This window comes from Chrysemys picta, chromosome 1 (genome assembly GCF_011386835.1).
Source record: "Chrysemys picta bellii isolate R12L10 chromosome 1, ASM1138683v2, whole genome shotgun sequence".
Lineage (NCBI taxonomy): Eukaryota > Metazoa > Chordata > Testudines > Emydidae > Chrysemys > Chrysemys picta.
Window position 1 is genome coordinate 91,274,591 of NC_088791.1, and position 24,690 is coordinate 91,299,280.

Sequence of the window (24,690 nt, forward strand, 5' to 3'; positions counted from 1 at the left end):
GCCAGCTGTGGGAGCCTGCAGGAAGGGTCAGAACAGGGATAGGAAGAGGCGGGATGGTGGACACTAAGACCCAGGGATGCCCCAAATTTTCGGGTGCCCTACGCAGCTGTGTATGCTGCCTATGCCTAAGGACAACCCTGGCCTCCAAATTGCTGTGCACAGAGATCAGGAAATGGCAGCGATAGAACCAAGCCAAGGGGCAGCAAGAGACATGTATAGAATCCTTGGTAAGCAGACATAATTTTTTAATCAAAACTGTGCAGCAAACTACGTCAGTTTCAAGGTAGGATACCAAAGAGTCAGATGCCACAATGCACATTACACCAAACCGGTGTATTCAATCTCCAAACAATCCATGCTGAGAAGCCATTTGGGACCCGCTTACTGACTTCTAGAGGCAGACATCCCAATGCCCAAACCAAAAAATTGCAGGCTGACAGCTCTCAATCTGGCACATAGCTTCTTATTAAAGAACCATCCTTGACTAGACAATTGCCACCCTTTTACACACTTCCTTTAAGAAACTGAAGCATGTGTTTCAATGTGTGCACCAGAAAGTCACTGCCGCACAAGTAGCGCACAAAATTATCATTGTGAAGAAAATGCTGAGAAGAGTGCTTATGATCCTCATTTCCCAATACCATAGCATCACAGACAAAGCTTTTGCTAAACTGACTGGTACTCGTGGCTTACACACTGGAAACTACTGTGTAATTTTATGAGGAACCTGGATTCTCACAAAACACTCTGAGGCTTACTTCTTATAAACTGCTTCAAACATCCATAGAGACATAAGAACAAAAGAACGGCCATACTGGGTCAGACCAAAGGTCCATCTAACCCAGTATCCTGTCTTCCGACAGTGGCCAATGTCAGGTGCTTCAGAGGGAACGAACAGAACAGGTAATCATCAAGTGATCCATCCCCTGTCAACCATTCTCAGCTTCTGGCAAACAGAGGCTAGGGACACCATCCCTGCCCATCCTGGCTAATAGCCAATGATAGACCTATCCTCCATGAATTTATCTAGTTCTTTTTGGAACCATGTTATAGTCTTGGCCTTCACAACATCCTCTGGCAAGTAGTTCCATAGCTTGACTGTGTGTTGTGTGAAAAAGTACTTCCTTTTGTTTGTTTTAAACCTGCTGCCTATTAATTTCATTTGGTGGCCCCTAGTTCTTGTGTTATGAGAAGGAGTAAATAACATTTCCTTATTTACTTTCTCCATACCAGTCATGATTTTATAGACCTCTATCATATCACCCCTTAGTCATCTCTTTTCCAAGCTGAAAAGTCCCAGTCTTACTAATCTCTCCTCATACGGTAGCCATACCATACTCCTAATAATTTTTGTTGCCTTTTTCTGAACCTTTTCCAAGTCCAATATAACCTTTTTGAGATGGGGCGACCTGATATTTTCTGTCTTATTATCTATCCCTTTCTTAATGATTCCCAATGTTCTGTTCACTTTTTTGACTGCTGCGGCACAGTGAGTGGATGTTTTCAGAGAACTATCCACAATGACTCCAAGATCTTTCTTGAGTGGTAACAGCTAATTTAGACCCTATCATTTTATATGTATAGTTGGGATTATGTTTTCCAATGTGCATTACTTTGCATTTATCAACATTTATCTGCCATTTTGTTGCCTAGTCACCCAGTTTTGAGAGATCCTTTTGTAGCTCTTCGCAGTGTGCCTGGGTCTTAACTTTCTTGAGTAGTTTTGTATCATCTGCAAATTTTGCCATCTCACTGTTTACCCCTTTTTCCAGATCATTTATGAATATGTTGAATAGGACTGGTCCCAGTACAGACCTGTGGGGGACAACACTATTTACCTCTCTCCATTCTGAAAACTGCCCATTTATTCCTACACTTTGTTTCCTATCTTTTAACCAGTTACCAATCCGTGAGAGAACCTTCCCTCTTATCCCATGACTTAAGAGTCTTGCTTAAGAGTCTTTAGTGAGGGAAATTGTCAAAGGCTTTCTGAAAATCTAAAGACACTGTATCCACTGGATCCCCCTTGTCCACATGCTTTTTGACCTCCTTAAAGAATTCTAGTAGATTGGTGAGGCATGATTTCCCTTTACAAAAACCATGTTGACTCTTCCCCAACAAATTATGTTCATCTATGTGTCTGACAATTCTGTTCTTTACTATAGTTTCAACCAGTTTGCCTAGTACTGAAGTCAGGCTTACTGGCCTGTAATTGTCAGGGTCACCTCTGGAGCTCTTTTAAAAAATTGGCCTCACATTATCTATCCTCTAATCATTTGGTACAGAAGCTGATTTAAATGATAGGTTACAGATGACAGTTAGTAGTCCTGCAATTTCACATTTGAGTTCCTTCGGAACTCTTGGGTGAATACCATCTGGTCCTGGGGACTTATTACTGTTTAGTTAATCAATTTGTTCCAAAACCTCTTCTAATGACACCTCAATCTGGGACAGTTCCTTAGATTTGTCACCTAAAAAGAATGGCTCAGGTTTCAGAATCTCCCTCACATCCTCAACCGTGAAGACCGGTGCAAAGAATTCATTTAGTTTCTCCGCAATGGCCTTATCGTCCTTAACAGACAAATCTGTTATTCCAATAACAGCTAATGGAGTGGTCTTACTACAGAGCCACATACTTGCCTACTTCCCCTTGCAGCCTTATATACTCACTGAACTCTCTCTCTTTCTCCCCCATTCTCCCTCCCCACCACTGTTCACACCTAGGGTGACCAGATCACCCAAGACAAATATCGGGACGCGGGTGGGGGGTGGGGGGTTGACGCGGGGGGGGGGCGTGGCGGGGGGCGGGGCAAAAAAAAAAAAACACCCTTCCTCCGCAAGCGCTGGAGGGAGGCCCGGGAGACTCAGGGGAAGCGCAGGGCCGGGGTGAGTAACAGTCCGGCCTGGTCCCTTGCAGGCAGGACTCAGTTGGGTGGTTGGGAGAGGAGGGGGGCGGCCCGCGGGGCCAGGCGGGCTGTTCTCACCCCCGGCCAGCGGGACTCGGGAGCAGCCGCTGCTGCAGCTCCCACTGCCGCGGGGGCAGGAAGCGGCCATGGCGCTCCGCGGCTGCAGCTCTGGCGCCCCCGAACCCGGGCCTGCTGCGGGGACCCAGCAGCGCGCACGCTGTGCCCAGCCCCTGGCCAGGCGCGTCTGGGCTGCTGCCCAGCTGGTGCTATCCCGCAGCGGCCCCGGAGTGGGGGCAGCAGGCCCCAGCCCCCCCGTCCCGCAGGGGAACGAACGGGGCTGGGCTGCCAATGCCTCCGCCCTGGAGCCGCCGTGGGATAGCACCAGCTGGGCAGCAGCCCAGACGCGACTGGCCAGGGGCTGGGCGCAGCGTACGCACTGCTGGGTCCCCGCAGCAGGCCCCGGCTCGGGGGGTTCGGAGGCGCTGCAGCCGCGGAGCGCCATGGCCGCTTCCTCCCCTGCGGCAGTGGGAGCTGCAGCAGCGGCTGCTCCAGAGTCCCGCTGCCCGGGGGGACAACAACAGCCGCCGCCTGGCCCCGCGGGTCGCCCCCCTCCTCTCCCAACCACCCAACTGAGTCCTGCCTGCTCGGGACCAGGCCGGACTGTTACTCACACGGCCCCGCGCTTCCCCTGAGTCTCCCGGGCCTCCCTCCAGCGCTTGTGGAGGGAGGGGGAATGGTGAGCCTGGGGAAGAGGCGGGGATTTGGGGAGGGAGCCAATCGGGGGAGGAGGGGCGGAGTCGGGGCAGGGGGGGGAGTGCGAGCACTTCCGGGCTCTAGGCTCCGGGGCATTTCCTTGTTTGTCCAGTGTCCCGACCGCATGTCGGTCGGGACGCGGGACAAACAAGGAAATATCGGGACAGTCCCGATAAAATCGGGACGTCTGGTCACCCTATTCACACCAATGAAATGTTCCAAGCAGAAGCAACCTCCTCCCCCCCAGCATATGTGAGCAAAATGACCATGTCTCTCAACATATACATAGCCAGTGGAATCTATACAGGCAATAGAACTTTTTATAAGAACTTATTTTACATCCAGATTTGCAAAAAAATTCTAAAAACTTTAGACATGTTACAATAACCACAATGGGCAGGACATCTGCTCGCATGTGCACATTCAAAAAACTGTTTGAGTAGTTTAAGGCACATTTGTATCCTGGCAATGCACAACAGTGGCACTTGGAATATGCTCAAACAGCTTTGTGTATGCTCATTAGCATTAGCTGAACAAACTCCGAATACTTCTGTTTGTGTGAACAGATAACTAACATTAATGAGTTAATTAACAACCACCTCACACCCCATTAATTGCAATTTCAACAGCTGCTTCCACAGACATTCACTCAGAGAACAATGTTCAAAATTTCACAAAGAACTAGCTGTTTTGGAGCAAGCTAAAAGATTTAACAAGGTGAGCACATCTTGTGAATGATGTTCTATTATCACCAGGTCAGAATGGTGAGGGAAATGAATGACCTTGAGGCATGTGACCTAGGAAGAGCAATCACAGTGTGTTACAGTGCCAAACATGAGGAGTGCACTGATGTTATGTATATCTGCAAATACATCTTGGGAAAATCTGGAGCCATAAAATGCCAAGTCTGAATAACAATAATATCTACAGAATAATGTATTTGAGCATCTATTACCCTCTGATCTTAAAAGTCTGAATTATATGAGAAAATATTAGTGCAAAGAGTTAAGCCTTTCCAAAAAGTGTGTAGAAGAGTGGAGATTCTCTGCTGGAGTGCCTCCCCGTGGCAAGACATGGCATAGCAGGTTCTCCTCATCTAGTGTCTCCTGCTGACAGCAGCCCTATGGTGGTCTGCTTCTTCTTGTGACTCAGCCCTCCAGCCCAATGACTTATAGTTCCCCGTTTTCCAGGGTAACAGAGTCCAACAAACAAAAGTCCAACAAATAATTCATAGACTCGGCGCTCAGTGTTCCTTACACCCCTTGTCTCAGGAATTCATGACCTCTATCTTCTCAGGCTCCACAGCCTCTCCAGGCTCACCCTACATTCAGGACATGGGTTTGCAGTGCTCCCCACGGTGACCTCCAATAAATTCCAAATGAAAATATAAATGTAAACCATTGCTGCTCTCCTTGGGCTTGAACATCCATCCCTCACTTTCTCCTGTGCTCCATTACTTAGTTGAATGTTTCCCTGGGCTTCTTCCCTGGAGTTCTGGGTCCTGCCCTTTACTAGGGCTTGCCACACCCCAGTGGCTTCTCCATGTCTCTACTCTCCACCGCCAAGAAAGGTACTGCAGAGTTCTTTCCCCCTCTCTCTGCAGCCATCCCCCTACTCTGGGCTTCCTCTCTTTATAGTAACCACCCAGATCCTCCCCCATCTAGGACTCATCTTGAATTGGGTCTGGCCCACCCTCCAGGTGCAACCAGGTGCCCTAATTGAGCTCTCAGCTCTTTGTGAAAATCCCCTTACTCTCTCAGCTAGGTCCAATCATTAGCCATGGCAACCTGATCCCCAGCTGGTTAGGATCAGCAGGGAGTGTAGCTGATGGTCACAAGCAAGGTCAAGCCTGACCCCTCTTAAAGGACCACCCAGCACGTGACACAGTGGTATTTCTAAATACTAAACGGGGAAACGTTCTATCCAAACAATTAATCCATGCAGTTAAAGAAAAAGTACCGTACTTTATCTTGCTTTACCTTTATGGGAGACTCTTGTAACCATTGGAGAAAATACTGATATCCCTGAGCACTTGTTAATTCTAGTCAATGGGGTTGCCACTAAAAACCAGCATACTTGGCAAGACTTGATACATTTTGTACAAGTAAGGAATGCAATTTGCAAATTAAAATAAGTGCATATATTGTACATTACATTGCATAAGCTCCCAGTCTGAATTACCATATGGTTATAATATGCAGCAGCACTTAAGGGAACCCATATACAACCAGTACACAATACACCATTACATAGTCAAGATCCAGTTGGGGACAATACTGATCTGTGTCAAATGGAACCTGTCAATGACTCACTCCTTAGTGTGTAAAAGAAAATACTGGAAGCAACATGTCTGAACATTTCCCACACGGTACAGGGGGATTTCACGACAGGCAGGAGGTATCAATTTCCAAATGTGAATACTGGAGCAGTCCCATTAATTCTGTAGATCTGCAATTCTGCAGACACATGCAATATTTATTCCACTTGCTACTGGAGAGGGAATTGAGTACACTAGCAGCTAGCACTGCCCACACAGCTAACTGCTCAACAGTTACTAGACAGTGTGGCACAAAAGGATGACAGTCTTTACATTACTTTCAAGAATATCCTGCCCATCATGCGCGCGACCAAGGAGTACTGACATCTCACACAATCTGAGGTTCAGTGCACGCTATGCTGGTTTGGCACACTACGTTTTGGTGAATCCATAGTTCAACTTCTGGAAATGCTCTGTTGGGCAAATCAAGATGTTTGAGTCATTGAAAACATGTCAGTCGGAGCACTCTGTGTTACGGATCCTGTGAACGTGTTCTGACACTTTCATTCCAGATGTGCTGCTATGCTTTGCTTTCTTCTTTCAAAAGACAATCCTTCACTGGCAGAGTAATGTTTCTTTTGGCTGGTGGAATATGAGAGTCATGAATGTGCGATGCACCCCATTCATATGCTGCTATGGGGAGAGGACGCACCACTGTTTGGAAGCAACACTGCAGAAATATGCCACATGCTTGCTCCCCAAAGAACTGGATTCCCCTACACTACATCACTTGATAAATGCATTTCAAAGGCATCACTGTAACACATATTGCTGAAGGACTGTCAAAATGAAGGATATATATTTAGGCGTGCTGCTGATTTGATTTCCCTAGAAGACAGAGGCGGATTTACAGTGAAACACAGGGTGCCCTGGCACGGGGCCCCCCAACGACAGATTTAAGAGAGAGTAAGTAAGGATAATAATGGAAACAAAAAGGATCACATATAAAACACAAAGTATAACACACTTTCTACAGTCTAAACGTAACTTTAACAGTCTAAACCTTTATCTCACCTAATGCAATGTCCCAGCATCTCCACCCAGCATGGCTGGAATCCCTCTTTCATGAATGCAGAAAGCACTGTCCTCTTTGTTTCCTTGTTGAAGAATAAAACAATGTCCTTTTGCTTTCTCCTTATATCCCCAAAGTTCATTGTTTTGTCCCCAAAATCAGGATGATCCCCTGGGGGTTTATTCCCTGGTGTGCTGACTTCATGTTGACTTCACCGCCTTATGCTGACTTTGTACGCAAATAGGTCTTTCATTGTGTTGGCTTACAATGCTTAATTTACATGTCAACTGAGGCAGCCAGGTGAATATACATTCTTTGTCTGGCAAAATTTATTGGTCCACCTGGCTTTGATTCAGACTGTTGCCTGCCCTAAAGGGCTCGAGGGGACAACAATGGTCCGTCGCCCGGTGTGCTTGGCACCAATAAAGACACCGAGGGGAGAAAGCAAGCCAAGTTTATTTCAGAGCTCTGAAATGGCACTAGGAGACCAGCATGTCTCAAATCCAGTGCAACAAATACAAACAACTTTTACCTTTTATACTCCAAACTGTTTACATACATCTCTTTGTCTGGCTGTTCCCCCTTACCCCTCCCTTCCAGACAACTGTTACAATAAGCTCTACATAAGCTTGTGAGAAAACTTTCTCAATCTTTGCGACCTTGAGTTAGACGCCTGCAAACTAACTACCCCGCTTCTTATCTCTATTATTTCTGCTAGTGTGAGTGAAACTGCAGCCATCTGCTAAAAAGCTGACATTACATTTCTGCTTCAACCTACTTCAGAGCATGTAAACAGTTAGCATAGAAGTAGGTGAGAGTTCCCAAGATGGAGTTTGGGGGTTCAGATAGGCCCAGAGCAAAAGAGCTTGATCGGCACTTGTGGCCTTCCACTCTCCCGAGTTACCTGGTAGCTATGCCTAGTGGACCCCAACAATCCCTCCTTTGAGAACACTCAACAAACCTTTGTCAGAGTTTTCTCATACTCTAAAGACAAAATGTGATTAAGCTCCATGCAATCAGGATTATCAATGAGAGGGTATAAGGGAACTTCTGGGGTATGGGAGGTACAAATCTTACGTATGAGCACTTTACAGCAAATGAGCAAAAGAACAAGAACAAAACATACCACAACACCTGTGAGCAAAATGCGAACAATGTTTCCCCCTATATCCCCTAGTTCTCCTAAACCAGGTATCCAACCCCAAAGGGAATCCAAAATAGTGGGTTCTCCTTCCTGGGCCTTCCACTGGTTAAAGGCCCGTTCAGCTGACAAGATGTGCTTGTTAATGTCCTGTGAAAACTCTGGGACATAGGTACAACACTCTTCTCCAATAAGGGCACATACAATTACAACAACCCAAATGCCCAGAAGATAAGAAGAATTGTTGACACTAAACAAGTCAAAAAAATAACAAGACCAAATACATAGGCCAGGTCGGCCTTCTGTGAGAAAATAAAACCAATGCTCAGGGTTCTCGCGGGGAGTATGCTGTGACTGTTCAGAAAGATCACAACGCATTCCCAGCGACCCTTACTGTCTTTTGAATAACAGCTTAAGTCCCAAATCGTCGTTAGCAGTCTTCTCCGCAGGCTGGACAGTCCACTGTTTAGGAGCGGGCACTGCTTTCAGTCGAGAGTGATGAATCCAGTTCTTGTGTCCTTCGACCTTTGCCGCTGTATGGGTGACAAGCAGGACGGTGTGGGGTCCTTTCCACTTCTCTTGGAGAGGCTCGTCCTTCCAGGTCCGCACGAGAACGGAGTCACCAGGCTGCAGGGAGTGGACCGGAGTATCCAGCAGAAGAGGCTGTGAATCTTTGGTATACCTGTGAAGAGAAGAAAGAACAGCAGACAGAGAGCACATGTACTGAGACAAGAAACCACACCCCATTTCCCATTCCCCTGCCAGAACTGGGGTACCATTCATAGGCCATGCTCTTCCAAACATAATCTCGAAGGGACTAAGCCCTATCCTACCCTTAGGGAGAGCACGAATGCGAAGTAACACAAGGGGCAAGGCATCAGGCCACTTAAGAGAGGCCTCCTGACAGACCTTTGAGAGGTGTCGCTTGAGTGTCTGATTTGTGCGTTCCACTACTCCACTGGCTTGTGGTCGCCAGGGTGTGTGGAGCTTCCAGGGGATTTGCAGAGCACTTGATATCTTTTGAACAATTTGAGATGTGAAGTGTGTTCCATTATCAGATTCCATCCACTGAGGAAGGCCGAAGCGAGGAATGATTTCCTTGACAAACTTAAGAGCCACTGTTTTGGCAGTGTTGTTGCAACATGGGAAGGCCTCAGGCCATCCGCTGAATCGATCCACTAAGACGAGAAGGTACCTGTACCCTTGGGTCCTGGGAAACTCAGTAAAGTCTATTTGCCACACCAATCCTGGGCCTGGGGTAGGTTCCAGGGTGGCTGGTGGCACTGCTACTCCTGGTCGAGGGTTATTCTTTTGGCAGATTAAACATTCAGCTTGTACCTGTGATGCTAGGGGTTTAAGTCCGGAGGTTAGAAAATATTTATTCATGAGCTGGGTAAGAGCCTCTCTGCCTGCGTGTGTGGTCTGATGCAGTTTCTGCAACACTGGTTGAATCAAGCCCTTGGGCAGGAGGATTTTTCCCTCTGTGGAATAAAGCCATCCCTCTTTTTCCTGGAGACCGAGACTGTCAGCCAGGTTTCTGTCCTCTTGGGAGTACTGAGGGGCTGCAAGCTCACCCACTGATGGGATGAGGACATGCATTTGGGCATTCTCCTCAGTTGCTGATTTCAGGGTAGCAGCTCGCTTAGCTTCCCTGTCTGCTCTGGCATTACCCTTGGTTACATCTTGATCTTCCCTTTGATGGGCTTTGCAATGCACCACTGCTACTGCTGAGGGGAGTTGTACTGCTTCTAACAGCCGGAGAATTTGAGACCCATGCTTGACCGGGGAGCCTTGGGCTGTTAGCATCCCCCTTTGCTTCCACAAACCAGCGTGAGCATGCAATACCCCAAAAGCATACTTTGAGTCAGTAAAGATATTAACCCGTTTGTCTTTTGCCAGCTCGAGTGCACGAGTCAGGGCCACTAGTTCAGCAAGCTGGGCAGATGTTCCTGCCAGTAAACTCTCAGCTTCCACGGTATCATGAAGAGACACAATAGCATAACCAGCCCTCCTTTGCCCATCCACAACAGTACTACTTCCATCTGTATACCATTCCAAGTCAGCATTTGGGAGTGGCTGATCTTTTAGATCTGGGCGGCTAGAATACTGAACATCTATGATTTCTAGACAGTCATGTTCCTGCTTTTCTGTCTCTGGTAGCAGGGTAGCTGGATTAAGGGAGGGACAGGTCTGCAGGGTGACTTCAGGATTCTCTAACAGCTTCGCCTGGTACCGAGCAACCCGAGCCTGTGTGAGCCAAAGACCACCCTTAGTGTCCAGCAAGGCTTGGACCATATGGGGAACATACACTTGCACAGTTCCTCCCAGTGTCAGTTTTTCAGCTTCCCCAAGCACTAGAGCAGTAGCTGCGACCGCCCTCAAACAGGCTGGCCATCCCTTTGAAACTTGATCCAGTTGTTTAGAAAAGTATGCCACAGGACGCTTCCAGGCACCTAATAGCTGGGTAAGCATTCCCAAAGCTACCCCTTTTCGTTCATACACATACAGTTGGAACGGCTTAGATATATCGGGCAAACCCAGGGCTGGAGCTTCCATTAGCTTCCTTTTCAAGATTTTAAATGCCCTGTCCGCTTCTGGGGACCAGTGAAAGGGGTCATGATCCGCTCCCTTAACACATTCATACAGAGGTTTAGCCCACAGTCCAAACTCTGGAATCCATATTCTGCAAAAACCTGCCATGCCCAGGAATGCCCTAAGCCGTTTACGGTTGCTGGGGATGGGAACTTGGCAGATAGCCTCCTTCCTTTCGTTTGAGAGCTGTCTCTCTCCCTGCCTGATGTGAAATCCCAGATATTGAACCTCTGAAAGAGCAATTTGGGCTTTGCTTTGAGATACCCTGTATCCTCGCAGTCCAATAAAGTTTAGGAGACTCACAGTAGCTCTGAGACAAGGGATTAGACCCACAGCAGCAATCAACAAGTCATCTACATATTGCAGCAGGAGGGCTCTGTCTGAATTATCCCACTCCTCCAAGTCTCTGGCCAAAGCCTGTCCAAACAGAGTGGGGGAATTTTTAAATCCCTGGGCCAATACTGTCCAACAAAGCTGCTTTTTTAACCCTTCGTTTGTCTTCCTTATGCCTTGCAGTATTTTGCAGATCTCATAGTTGCTTGGGCACATTCAGGCCCCCCTTTCTCTTGGTTGTCAGCCAAGTCTTGGCTGTGAAACTGTCCTTGGATAGCCTGCTAGCTGTATTTTCCTCTCAGTTAACTCATTCTGTTCTCTTTCCTTCTCCCTTTCTCGTCTTCTTCTAACTTCCAAAGGAACCTTCCACTCTTCACTCATACACCTCTTCTCCAACCATTAACACATACTCATTGCCATCATACACCTTTCCCGTAACATAACTTCTGTACAGAACTTTGAAGCAACAAACCAGGACGAGCACACTCACTTCTGAGGATTCCACTCTGTACAACTTCTGGTGTCCAATAGCTTTCCCTTTAAACCTTAAATGCCTTCTCTGTCTTCATCCTTAGCCTTGGCTATAACCTGATTCCGCTCCACTTCAGACAACAGGGTTCTCATAAGTATATTACAATCATCCCAGTCAGGCTTATGACTAGCTAGACATCCTTCAAAGATAGAAATGAACTTGCTTGGATTCGTTGAGAATTCTCCTGCCTCTGCCTTAAAAGCAGCTAGATGTACAGGGTTAAAAGGTACATGCGAGTAGACAGATACTATCTGTGCTGGCCGTTCTTGTGTTCCTGGACGGGCTACCACACTCTCAGTAATCAACGGATACAATCCCACGGGCGGGGGGGTACTCTCTAAAGCCTGTGGGGGTGGAGGAGCCGAAGGGGACACCGATTCTGGCATTACAACAGTGGGAGGGTTCTGGGGTTTAGCAGCCGTTACTACCGAGCCTGTCGGAGTCAAATGGCACTTGAGCAAAATATCAGTCCTATTTCTTAACACCATAAACGTATACGCATAGAGATGTTCATTCCATTTACCGGTTCTCTGACAAAACAAAAGCAATTGAAGGATCGTGTTGTAATTAAATGATCCTTCCGGTGGCCACCTTTCTTGGCACTCTAGCTGGTACTGAGGCCAATCAACTGTACAGAACCTTTTCAATTTACTTTTAATCAACTGATCAGATCCAAACACCTTCCAGTTCACCAGAATGCATTCTAAAGGTGTACACTGTACCCTGCCGGCTGTACTCTGTCCCTGCCCCATACCAAGGGAGACTCTGGGCGTCCCCAGGTCACAACAGGCAGACTCTGGGCGTCCCCAGGTCACAACAGATAAGTCCCCACTGGACTGTTCCTACCTTATCCAAGGGTCCGGTTCTGCACCGTCACCGTCGCCCTATCAACGGGACCGGTTCCCCACCGTTGCCCTATCAGCGGGACCGGTTCCTCACCGTCGCCCGCAGCTGCTTCTCCACTGTCTGTGTGCGTTGCACCGTTGTGCCCTCCGGGGTCGAGCAAACCACGTCTCCGCCGAGGCCCCCGATGAAGTCACCGGTGCGCGCTGGGCGTCAGTCGTTGCTGTAATCCGTCGGCCACCAGGAGGGATCCGGGCAAGGCTAAATTTCAGCCTCGAGCCCACCCCGGGACGCCAAAACTGTTGCCTGCCCTAAAGGGCTCGAGGGGACAACAATGGTCCGTCGCCCGGTGTGCTTGGCACCAATAAAGACACCGAGGGGAGAAAGCAAGCCAAGTTTATTTCAGAGCTCTGAAATGGCACTAGGAGACCATCATGTCTCAAATCCAGTGCAACAAATACAAACAACTTTTACCTTTTATACTCCAAACTGTTTGCATACATCTCTTTGTCTGGCTGTTCCCCCTTACCCCTCCCTTCCAGACAACTGTTACAATAAGCTCTACATAAGCTTGTGAGAAAACTTTCTCAATCTTTGCGACCTTGAGTTAGACGCCTGCAAACTAACTACCCCGCTTCTTATCTCTATTATTTCTGCTAGTGTGAGTGAAACTGCAGCCATCTGCTAAAAAGCTGACATTACATTTCTGCTTCAACCTACTTCAGAGCATGTAAACAGTTAGCGTAGAAGTAGGTGAGAGTTCCCAAGATGGAGTTTGGGGGTTCAGATAGGCCCAGAGCAAAAGAGCTTGATCGGCACTTGTGGCCTTCCACTCTCCCGAGTTACCTGGTAGCTATGCCTAGTGGACCCCAACAAGACCTTAAAACACATTTTCCAGTATATATATGTAACTCCTTACATAGTGTCAGTACATACATTTCACAATGACGTTAATCACCAGTGTGATCCTGGCTGTCATTTAAGATCTCACACGACATTTTTATAGCTAAATATTATGATGGCCGTGTGCTAGGTCTAGTGAGTTTGTCAGGCCTGCTAGGAGCTGCTGTTATAGAACAGCGAACCCTTTGCCAGCTGACACTGAAGCGTTCTTAGGGTCACACAAGCAACATCCACTTTTAAGCACAGACTTCATTATGAGAGCAATGTTCCTGTACAGATTACAGTCTTCTTCTCTATGACAGTGGTCCCACAGGCTCTAGGTAAAGCTTTGTAATCCATACCATCTCTACATTCATACAGGACACAAGTGGATCTCCCTTAGCCTGTGTGATGTCTCCACCTATAGGTTTAGCTGTCACATTGCATCACCTTCTCATGCTTCCAGTAAACATGGAAAGTCATCAGAATACAGATAGCCAACTGGAGAAGCATTAGTAGAGGCTGGAAAAACACTGAAACAAATTAAACTTCTGATTGTGAATGAAATCAGCATGGTGTCCAACTCAATGTTGGCATTAATATGCCTATGGTTTCAAGAGGTTCTCAAAACTGAGTAGCACCTGCTCTTTTGAGGAAAAGATGTCATTCTCTTTGGAGACCTCATGTAGCTGACACTTGTCAGACAGAACATGTATTTAACACACTAACTACATGTTATTACTATTGACAGTATTAGGCTGTGATGGGTTGGGTAACAGAGACCCCCTTGCGACTGTCACCTGATGTGCTGAGACTACCTCTGAGCCCGTTTTCTCTGCCAGTTTGGGCCTGCAGAGCCCTGCCTTGTTGAGCCAGACACACCAGTCTGCTCCAACACAGACCCAGGGTCTGAACCACACGTCCCAAAGCTGCAGACTTAACTGAAAACAGCTTAAGAAGTGCTCCTGTCTCCAGCACCCAGACACTCAGCTCCCAATGGGATCCAAACCCTGAATGAATTAGTTTTACTCTGTATAAGGCTTATACAGGGTAAATTCCTAAATTGTCCACCCTCTATAACACTGATAAAGAGATATGCACAGCTGTTTGCTCCCCCAGGTACTAATTACTTATTCTGGGTTTAATAATAAACGAAAGTGATTTTATTAAGTATAAAAAGTAGGATTTAAGTGGTTCCAAGTAATAACAGACAGAACAAAGTAAGTTACAAAGCAAAATGAAACAAAACATGCAAGTCTAAGTCTAATACATTAAGAAACTGCATACAGGTAAATCTCACTGTAGTAGGTCCTAGCCGGGGCTCGACCCTTCCGGGCAGGAGGGGAGCCACACCGACTCACTACTGTGGGAACAAGCAGTCAGTTAGTCCCGAAACTCCGTCTCTTTGATGCAGAGTCGGAGCAACCACAGTTAAAGCTCAGGCCCTTGACTGCAGGGGGCTGAGCGAGCAAGCAGTTCAGGAGCCCAGGCCCTGGATCAGGGCGGGGCAAACACAATTAGCTCAGACCCTTGTTTGCAGGGGCTGAGCGGGTAAATAGTTCAAAGCCCAGGCCCTGGATCAGGGCGGGGCAAACACAGTTAGCTCAGGCCCTTGTTGCAGCGGCTGAGCGAGCAGACCGTTCAGAGCCCAGGCCCTGGATCAGGGCGGGGCAAACACAGTTAGGCTCAGGCCCTTGTTGCAGGGGCTGAACGGATAAACAGTTCAGGTAAGGCACGCCTAGGCTTTCTGTAGCCGAGCGTTGGGTGAGGGGGAAGCCTGCCACCCGTGCGGAGGGTGGCAGGGGGGAACGCAGGCCCACCCACTCCACTGCGTTCCAGCCCGGGGCCCTAACAGCGGTTGCTGCCGCTGCGGGTCAGTGGGGTATCCAGACCGCAACACACTGACATAGGCTCACACTCGGTTACAGCCGGACCGGGGTCAGCTACCCCCGGGCTGCTTCCATGATCCCCCTCAAAGCCTACCTCGTTCGTCGCGCCGGGATCGGGCCAGTCCATCTGCATGGGCTCCTCTCTGCCCGGGCTCGGCGGCAAGTCCGGTAGCTCTGCCGGGAAGTCCGGCCAATGGTCCTCAGGCGGCTCCTCTGGATAGCAGCAGGGGCGAAGGGGTTCGGGTCCAGTCTCACCCTCAGGGTTAGTGGGGTGCGGTTCCCAGGGATTCTCCCAGTGGCGGGCGTGAACGGGCTCCGGCGGCTCCTCCTCGTAGCGGGCCCGGGGTAGCTCAGGCCAGCTAGGGTCCAGGCCTCGGTCTTCGACGGTCTCCTGGCCGGGAGCTCCCGGCCACACGTCTGCTCCCTGCGGTGGCTGGCCGCCGACTGAGCTCTGGCGGCCGGCCTTTATACTTCCTGTCCCGCCCCTTGACTTCCGGGGGGCGGGGACAGGCGGTGGTGGTCCCACCCACTCTGGTGCCTGCACGTGGGCTCCCTCTTCTGGGCAGGAGGGGCGCCACACCGACTCACTACACTCACCCTTAGAGATGGTCCAATAAGCTTCTTTCACAGACTGGGCTCCTTCTTAGTCTGGGTCCAGCAATCACTCACACCCCATAGTTACTGTCCTTTGTTCCAGTTTCTTTCAGGCATCTCTTGGGAGTGGAGAGGCCATCTCTTAAGCCAGCTGAAGACCAAATGGAGGGGTTTCCAGGGCCTTTTATATTCTTTCTCTTGTGGGTGAAAACCCCTTTGTTCTCCTGTGCAAAATCATAGCAACAGGATGGAGTTTGTAGCTTCTAGGCAAGTCACATGTCTATGAATGATTCAGCTTTTTGCAGGCCGACGCCATTGTTTACATGTTAGTTTGAACATTCCCAGGAAAGCTCAGACGTGGAGTGGCGTCTCCCAAAGTCCATTGTCAGTTAAGTGTTTCTTGATTGGGCACTTACTGAGAATAGCCCTTTCTCAAGAAGCTGACCAAATGCTTCACTGAGGCTATTTAGAATCAAACACATTGAGATACAAGTGCATAGCCAATAGTCATAACTTCAAATACAAAAATGATACACACATATAGACAGCATAAGCATAACCAGCAAACTACAACTTTTCCATAGGCATCCCACTTTCCCTCCTCTGCACAAGACCTGTTGCAACCTTACGACCCTGGTTGCAACAATGATCTATATGGTCACAGTTCATGTCAACAACATCACATAGGCATGTGAACTTTTGGCAATTTTTCAAATAAGCAGAACTGCAAATTAATGTGTGGCAATGGAAGGATGAGCAATATGGCCACCTTTTTAAATGAGTGTATGTTGGAAACTTGGAAGCAAATGACATTAGTCAGATTGGGGAGTGCATTGTCAAAACTGAGATGGGTGTGTACATGGAAGCTGCTGAAATCTTTAAGACCTTGGCAAACAATGAACAGCTCCTGTTTGTCTCATGCCTACACTGAAAGCATGTAATAACTTTAATAAAATGATGCTTGAAAGAGATAATGACAGCACTATGCTAATTCCTGCCCTAGACATATTAGATGTACTTAACATGACTCCAAGATTAGTAAAAGGGGTAAGTAATAAAATCAGCAGCAAGATAAGATGTCTCCAGAACGGCAGGCTTAGACACCTCCCTAGCCATCACTTGGCAATGTAGAGTTATGCCTTGCTGTAATAGTGACATTAAAAATGACCTGGTAAATGGAGGAATGGGCTTTGTGCAATACATCCAATATGACATGCACAACCAATTTGTGGAGGAAATCATTGTTAAATATGATAAGCTGGGACAGTCTCAACCCATGTTAGGAGTTTCAGTGACATTTCTGTTAATGATTTTTGTCTATTATCTGTAAACAGTTTCCATTGATCATTTCCTATGTAGTGTCCATTCACAAATTCCAAGGCTTGAACTTAGATTCTGTTATGGTTGATGTTGGATCAACTGTATTCAAAGAAGGAACAACATATGTTGCCCTTTCTCAAGTTTGCACCTTGGCAGGCTTACACATGTAGCAGTTTGATTCCACAAAGGCCAATGCCGATGTGCAATGCATTCAAGAATATATTGTCTCAGGGAGGAATTTCTCCCTCATCTACCACCAGTTCCAATAGCTAGACGGAGTGTTCATAAACTAGTACGATAAAGAAGACTTCCTGTAAATGACACCTGGTACATCCAGCAAACACCCCTCCCCCATATGCGATGCTGAAGAAACATACGGACTCCATTCCATAATGCAACTGCAGTTAATTGTTACGCAAACGTCATTGCACAAACACTCCTAAAAATTACACCAGTCTCATTCCTTTAATTCAGGGGTGGCCTGTGGCTCCACAGCCGCATGAGGCTCTTGAGAAGATAATATGTGGCTCCTGCTAGGAGCCAACTCTGGGGAAAAAATGGTGGGTGCTCAGCACCCACTGGCAGCCCTATCAGTCCCCTCTCCCTCTCCCACTGCCTCCCCCAATCAGTGCCTCTTCCTCCCTCTCCCATGTCTCCTGCCCACTGTGATCAGCTGTTTTGCAGCATTCAGGAGGCTCTGGGGAGACAGGGCGGAGTGAGGACATGGCATGCAGCCCCCTTCCCTCCTCTAGAGTTCAGCTGTTTCGCGGTGTTGAGGAGGCTCTAGGGGGGAGGAGCGAGGATGCGGTGTGCAGCCTCACCCCTCCCTCACCCAGCGCCTCCTCCTCACTCCCTGTGCCTCTTGCCCACTGCGATCGGCTGTTTTGCAATGCTTACTCGGGGGAGGAGGTGGGAAGAGATGGTGGGGACTTGGGGAAAGGGGTGGAGTGGGGGGCAGGGCCTGGGACAGAGCCAGGGGTCCAGCAGCCCTGGCCAGCACCAGTGTCTCCTTGAATAAAGCACACGGTGACTAGCTGGTGTGGAAATTTTTATCAACATTTTTCTTACACCATCTAACAATGGAAGGCAAGTGCAAACCGAAAAGAAAATACACAGATGAAAATCGAGGCTTCCAACAGGAGTGGGAGAATAAATACTTTTTAATTGAACGTAATGGTAAGGCTGTGTGTCTTCTTTGCCAGACATGTTTTTCTCATTTGAAATCTTCAAACTTGCAGCTCATTACGCTTCGAGCCATGCACATACGGATCAAGAATTCCCACAAGGTTCTGAACTCCGCACTTTAAAACTGAAAACTTTGAAAAAACAAACAGCTGTAGAAGCCCAGTTCTTCACCAGATTTGCCAACTGATCGCAGACTGTAACGTTAGCCTCCTATTATGTGGGCTGGCACATAGCCCCTGTGAAAAAGCCCTACTCTGAAGGAGAACTTATAAAAAACGTGCCTCACTGATGTGATTTCAATCCTGTCACCAGAGAATGAGAATCTACAGAAGAAAATTTCTGGCCTGCAGCTTTCACGCCACACAATAGAACGTAGAATCTCCGCCCTGAACAGTGACATCGCATCGCAACTGTACTCACAACTTCAGCAGTGTGAGCATTTGAGCATTGATGTTGGTAGTTGCGAAAAACCACTTGCCTTTACAGAGGCTCACTGCCATTGCAATGGATGGGGCTCCATCCATGTGGGGATCTGCGAATGGATTAGTGGGGATTTGTAAATCTGATGAGAGCTTGCCCAAATTTTGGACATTTCACTGTATTATTCATCGGGAGCAACTGGTATCTAAAAATCTCAAATTATATCACGTCATGAAACCTGTCTTGCACATTGTGAATTTCATTCTCTCAAATGCACTCCATCACAGACAATTTCAAAATCTAATTGAAGAACTGGAGAAGGCGACTCCCCTGCTGATTTGTCATTTTACTGTGCAGTTCGATGGCTCGCGAGAGATAAAGTTATTTCTCGTTTTTTCAAGCTCCTGGAACCAGTTAAATTGTTTATGGAGGAAAAGCACAGAAGACACCGCGAGCTTACAGATCCTGGATGGGTTCTAGACTTGGCATTTCTTGCAGACATGCTGCTGCATTTGGATAAACTAAACGTGGACTTACAAGGAAAATTCCAGTTGCTATCTGATCTAGTGCAAGGTGTATTTGCATCCATGAACAAACTGCAGTTGTTTCACAGACAAATGCTTGAGGAAGAATTGACACACTTACCCTCAATGTCACAATTTCAAGCCAGAACAAAAGAAGATGCAGCAGAACCCCTAAAACGGAACACAACTAGATATGTGAGCGTGATTAAAGATCTTAAGGACAATTTTGAGGAAAGATTTCAAGATTTGCAGCAGAAAAGACCTCAAATCAGATTTCTGATTGACCTGTTTAGTGCTGAAGCCGATTGTCTGAAACCCCCTTTAGTCACTGATGAAGCAACATCCCAGATGGAAATAATAGAACTTTTGGAAGATGACAGATAGAATCTGATCAGAAGACAGAGGGGACCCTTACTTTCTGGAAATCTGTTCCAAAGGATAAATACCCCAACATCAGAGGTGCAGCCCTAAAATTAATCTCGATGTTTGCTTTGACCTATCTTTGTTAGTCTGTTTTCTCGACACTCAAACATGTGAAATCCAAGCACCGATCTGTTTTGACAGACAGCCACTTAAGAGAACTGCGTGTGAGCACAAATGAACACAAACCAAACTTCAAGGGAATTGTTGAAAGCAAAGATTGCCAGAAGTCCCACTAAGTAAAAGGTTAAGTTATTATCATTAACTATACATTATAAATATATAATAAATATACATTATCAACTTATATAATGATTATGTGTGTGCATATATATACACACACACACATATACATATACATATACGTATATAATCATTACATATTACTGTGGCTCTTTGGCAATGTACATTGGTAAATTCTGGCTCCTTCTCAGGCTCAGGTTGGCCACCCCTGCTTTAATTGTATAGCATCAGTCACCTGGTCTCATTAAATCTGCATGGCAGACAATAGTACAGCATACACAACAATCCCCAGAACATCCAAAGCACCACAGAGTTCAGAGCTGCTGTGGGTACCTACCCACTGGAGCCAATTTTCAGTTTGCCAGTGCAGCAAGACACTTTCTAATTTCTTGTGCAGCTGCTGAACTTGCTCTAACAAGCGCACATACCCTCCAGCACCTATTTACCGCGACGTATACTACCATATACAAATGCCACGACTCCCCTCAGCTATTTCAAACAGCTACAAACCTGGAGTGAATTCTACATGTGCCTGCCAGACAATTCCTTCCCCACCCCATCCCCAACTATTTTGCTTTACTGCCTTTGGCGATGAGCGCCAACAGCATGGTGGGACAGTACAATGATCCATACATGTCAGTCATGCGCCTCCATGCCTACTTATGCTTCTTTGTGCTTCTGGCAGTCTCACCGAGAAAATAGCCTGCCAAATTCAGAAATTTGTTTTGCAGTCTTTCCAACTTAGCCCTGGTCTACACTACGAGTTTAGGTCGACTTTAGCAGGGTTAAATCGAATTAAGCCTGGACACATCCATACGACGAAGCCCTTTCTTTCGACTTAAAGGACTCTCAACTCAGATGCACTGACCAGGTAGACAGGAAAAGCCCCGCGAATGTTTGAATTTCATTTCCTGTTTTCTCAGCGTGGAGAGCACAGGTGACCACGCAGAGCTCATCAGCACATGTAACCGTGATGGAGTCCCAGGATCGCAAAAGAGCTCCATCATGGAGCGAACGGGAGGTACGGGATCTGCTCGCCATATGGGGAGACGAATCAGTGCTAGCTGAACTCCGTAGCAGTAAACGAAATGGCAAAATATTAGAAAAGGTCTCCAAGGCCATGAAGGACAGAGGCCATAACAGGGACGCACAGCAGTGCCGGGTGAAAATTAAGGAGCTAAGGCAAGCCTACCACAAAGTCAGAGAGGCAAACGGAAGGTCCGGGGAAGAGCCGCAAACATGCCGCTTCTACGCGGAGCTGCATGCCATTCTAGGGGGTGCAGTCACCACTACCCCAACCGTGTGCTATGACTCTGCCACTGGAGAAACACACAGGGAAGCGGGTTCGGGGTACAAGGAAGATGAGGATGGAGATAATGTAGATAGCTCACAGCAGCAAGGAAGCAGAGAAACCGGTTTCCCCAACAGCCAGGATATGTTTATCACCCTGGACCTGGAACCAGTAACCCCCGAATTCACCCAAGGCGTGCTCCCAGACCCTGAGAGCACACAGGGGACCTCTGGTGAGTGTACCTTTGTAAATATTACACATGGTTTAAAAGCAAGCATGTTTAATGATTAATCATTAATTTGCCCTGGCAATCGCGGCCAGTACAGCTACTGGAAAAGTCTGTTAACGTTTATGGGGATGGAGCGGAAATCCTCCAGGGACATCTCCTGAAAGCTCTCCTTGATGTACTCCCAAAGCCTTTGCAAAAGGTTTCTGGGGAGGGCTGCCTTATCCCGTCTGCCATGGTAGGACACTTTACCACGCCAGGCCAGTAGCACGTAGTGTGGAATCATTGCATAACAAAGCATGGCAGCTTATGGTCCCGGTGTTTGCTGGCATGCAGACAACATCCATTCCTTATCGCTCTTTGTTATCCTCAGGAGAGTGATATCATTCACGGTCACCTGGTTGAAATGGGGCGATTTTATTAAGGGGACATTTTATTCAGAGGTGCCCCTTCCTGCTCTGCTGAACAGAAATGTTCCCCGCTGTTAGCCACGCGGTGGGGGGGAGGAGTGAAGTGATCATCCCCGAGAATTTGGTGTGGGGGAGAGGGGGGTTAGTTGGGTTTGTGCTGCATGTTAACCCGGAAACCGCAGCCCCTCCTTTTACATTGCAAACCCATTTTAAATGGCCAACCCAATGGGTGCTTGATATGGGAAATGAGGGCGCTGCTGTTTGAAACCATTCCCACATGTTAAGAAGGTTAAAAAAGCCCAAAGACTGTGGCTTACCATGGCTGCCTGCAAGCCGAAATCTGTTGCCTGGCACTGCATGAGTGATCTCTCACACCAAACCGGCAGGCCCTCAATATAAGAGGAAAAATGCGACCTTGTAACGAAAGCACATGTGCTGTGTAATGTGAACAGCAAAATTTAATGTGAAAGAGTGTACCCATTGTTCTCTAAAATGTGTCTTTTTTAACCACCTCTCCCTTCTCCTCCACCAGCTGCAAATGTTTCTCCTTCACAGAGGCTAGTGAAGCTTAGAAAGAGAAAACGGCGGACGCGGGATGATATGTTCACGGAGCTCCAGATGTCCTCCCACGCTGACAGAGCACAGCAGAATGCGTGGAGGCAGTCAATGTCTACAGAAAAGCACAGTATGAACGAGAGGAGAGGTGGCGGGCTGAATCGCAGGATGAACAGAGCAAGTGGCGGGCTGAAGATGATAGGTGGTGTCAGCTTGCAGACAGAAGGCAAGAGTCGATGCTCCGGCTGCTGGAGAATCAAACTGATATGCTCCAGCGTATGGTTGAGCTGCAGGAAAGGCAGCAGGAGCAGAGACCGCCGCTACAGCCCCTGTGTAACCAACAGCCCTCCTCCCCAAGTTCCATAGCCTCCTCACCCAGACGCCCAAGAACACGGTGGGGGGGCCTCCGGCCACCCAGTCACTCCACCCCAGATGATTGCCCGAGCATCAGAAGGCTGGCCTTCAATAAGAGTTAAGGTTTTAAACTGCAGTGTGTCCTTTTCCTTCCCTCCTCCCCCACCCATCCTGGGCTACCTTGGCAATTATCCCCCTAGTTGTGTGATGAATTAATAAAGAATGCATGAATGGTGAAGTAACAATTACTTTATTGCCTCTGCAAGCGGTGCTCGAAGGGGGGAGGGGAGTGTGGGGTGGTTGGTTTACAGGGAAGTAGAGTGAACCGGGGGGGGGGGAGTGGAGGGTTCATCAAGGAGAAACAAACAGAAGTTTCACACCGTGGCCTGGCCAGTCACAAAACTCATTTTCAAAGCTTCTCTGATGCGCCCTGCGCCCTGCTGTGCTCTTCTAACCGCCCTGGTGTCTGGCTGCGCGTAATCAGTGGCCAGACGATTTGCCTCAACCTCCCACCCCACCATAAATGTCTCCCCCTTACTCTCACAGATATTGTGGAGCGCACAGCAAGCAGCAATAACAATGGGGATATTCTTTTCGAGTCAGTAAGCTGCACCAGCGCGCTTTTAAACGTCCAAATGCACATTCCACCAGCATTCGGCACTTGCTCAGTCTGTAGTTGAACAGGTCCTGACTACTGTCCAGGCTGCCTGTGTACGGCTTCATGAGCCATGGCATTAAGGGGTAGGCTGGGTCCCAAGGATCACGATAGGCATTTCAACATCCCCAATGGTTATTTTCTGGTCCGGGAAGAAAGTCCCTTCCTCCAGCTTTCGAAATAGACCAGAGTGCCTGAAGACGCAAGCGTCATGTACCTTTCCCGGCCATCCCACGTTGATGTTGGTGAAACATCCCTTGTGATCCACCAGGGCTTGCAGCAGCATTGAAAAGTACCCCTTGCGGTTTATGTACTCGGTGGCTTGATACTCCGGTGACAAGATAGGGATATGGGTTCCGTCTATGGCCCCACCACAGTTTGGGAATCCCATTGCAGCAAAGCTATCCACTATGACCTGCACGTTTCCCAGAGTCACTACCCTTGATATCAGCAGGTCTTTGATTGCCCTGGCAACTTGGATCACAGCAGCCCCCACAGTAGATTTGCCCACTCCAAATTGATTTCCGACTGACCGGTAGCTGTCTGGCATTGCAAGCTTCCACAGGGCTATCGCCACTCACTTCTCAACTGTGAGGGCTGCTCTCATCCTGGTATTCTGGTGCTTCAGGGCAGGGGAAAGCAAGTCACAAAGTTCCATGAAAGTGCCCTTACGCATGCGAAAGTTTCGCAGCCACTGGGAATCGTCCCACACCTGCAGCACAATGCGGTTCCACCAGTCTGTGCTTGTTTCCCGGGCCCAGAATCGGCATTCCACGGCATGAACCTGCCCCAGTAACACCATGATTTCCACATTGCTGGGGCCTGTGCCTTGTGAGAGGTTTATGTCCATGTCAATTTCCTCATCACTCTCGTCGCCGTGCGGCAATCGCCTCCTTGGCTGGTCCTGGTTTTGTTTTGGCATGTTCTGGCTCTGCATATACTCCAGGACAATGCGTGTGGTGTTCATAGTGCTCATAATTGCCGCGGTGATCTGAGCGGGCTCCATGATCCCAGTGCTATGGCGTCTGGTCTGAAAAAAGGCGCGAAACTAGTATCTGACGGACGGAAGGAGGGAGGGGCGAGTGATGACATGGCGTACAGGTACAGGGAATTAAAATCAACAAAGGTGGCTGTGCATCAGGGAGAAACACAAACAACTGTCACACAGAATGGCCCCCCAAAGATTGAATTCAAACCCTGGGTTTAGCAGGCTGTTGATTTCACGGAGGGAGGTGGAAGCAAATGAATACAGAACAAATCTATTTTTTACATCTTAAGCTGGCAGCAGACGGT

At 48.0% G+C, this 24,690-nt stretch overlaps 1 long non-coding RNA gene across 1 annotated transcript; it reads right to left on the reverse strand.

Moving 5' to 3' along the window:
- Positions 1 to 7,426: 7,426 nt before the first annotated feature.
- On the reverse strand, positions 7,427 to 13,337 carry LOC135974500 (uncharacterized). The gene is made up of 2 exons (XR_010591759.1): positions 12,433 to 13,337; positions 7,427 to 8,811 (listed from the first exon to the last, which is right to left on the reverse strand). It is a non-coding gene; the product is annotated as an uncharacterized LOC135974500 (long non-coding RNA).
- Between the last annotated feature and the right edge of the window lie 11,353 nt (positions 13,338 to 24,690).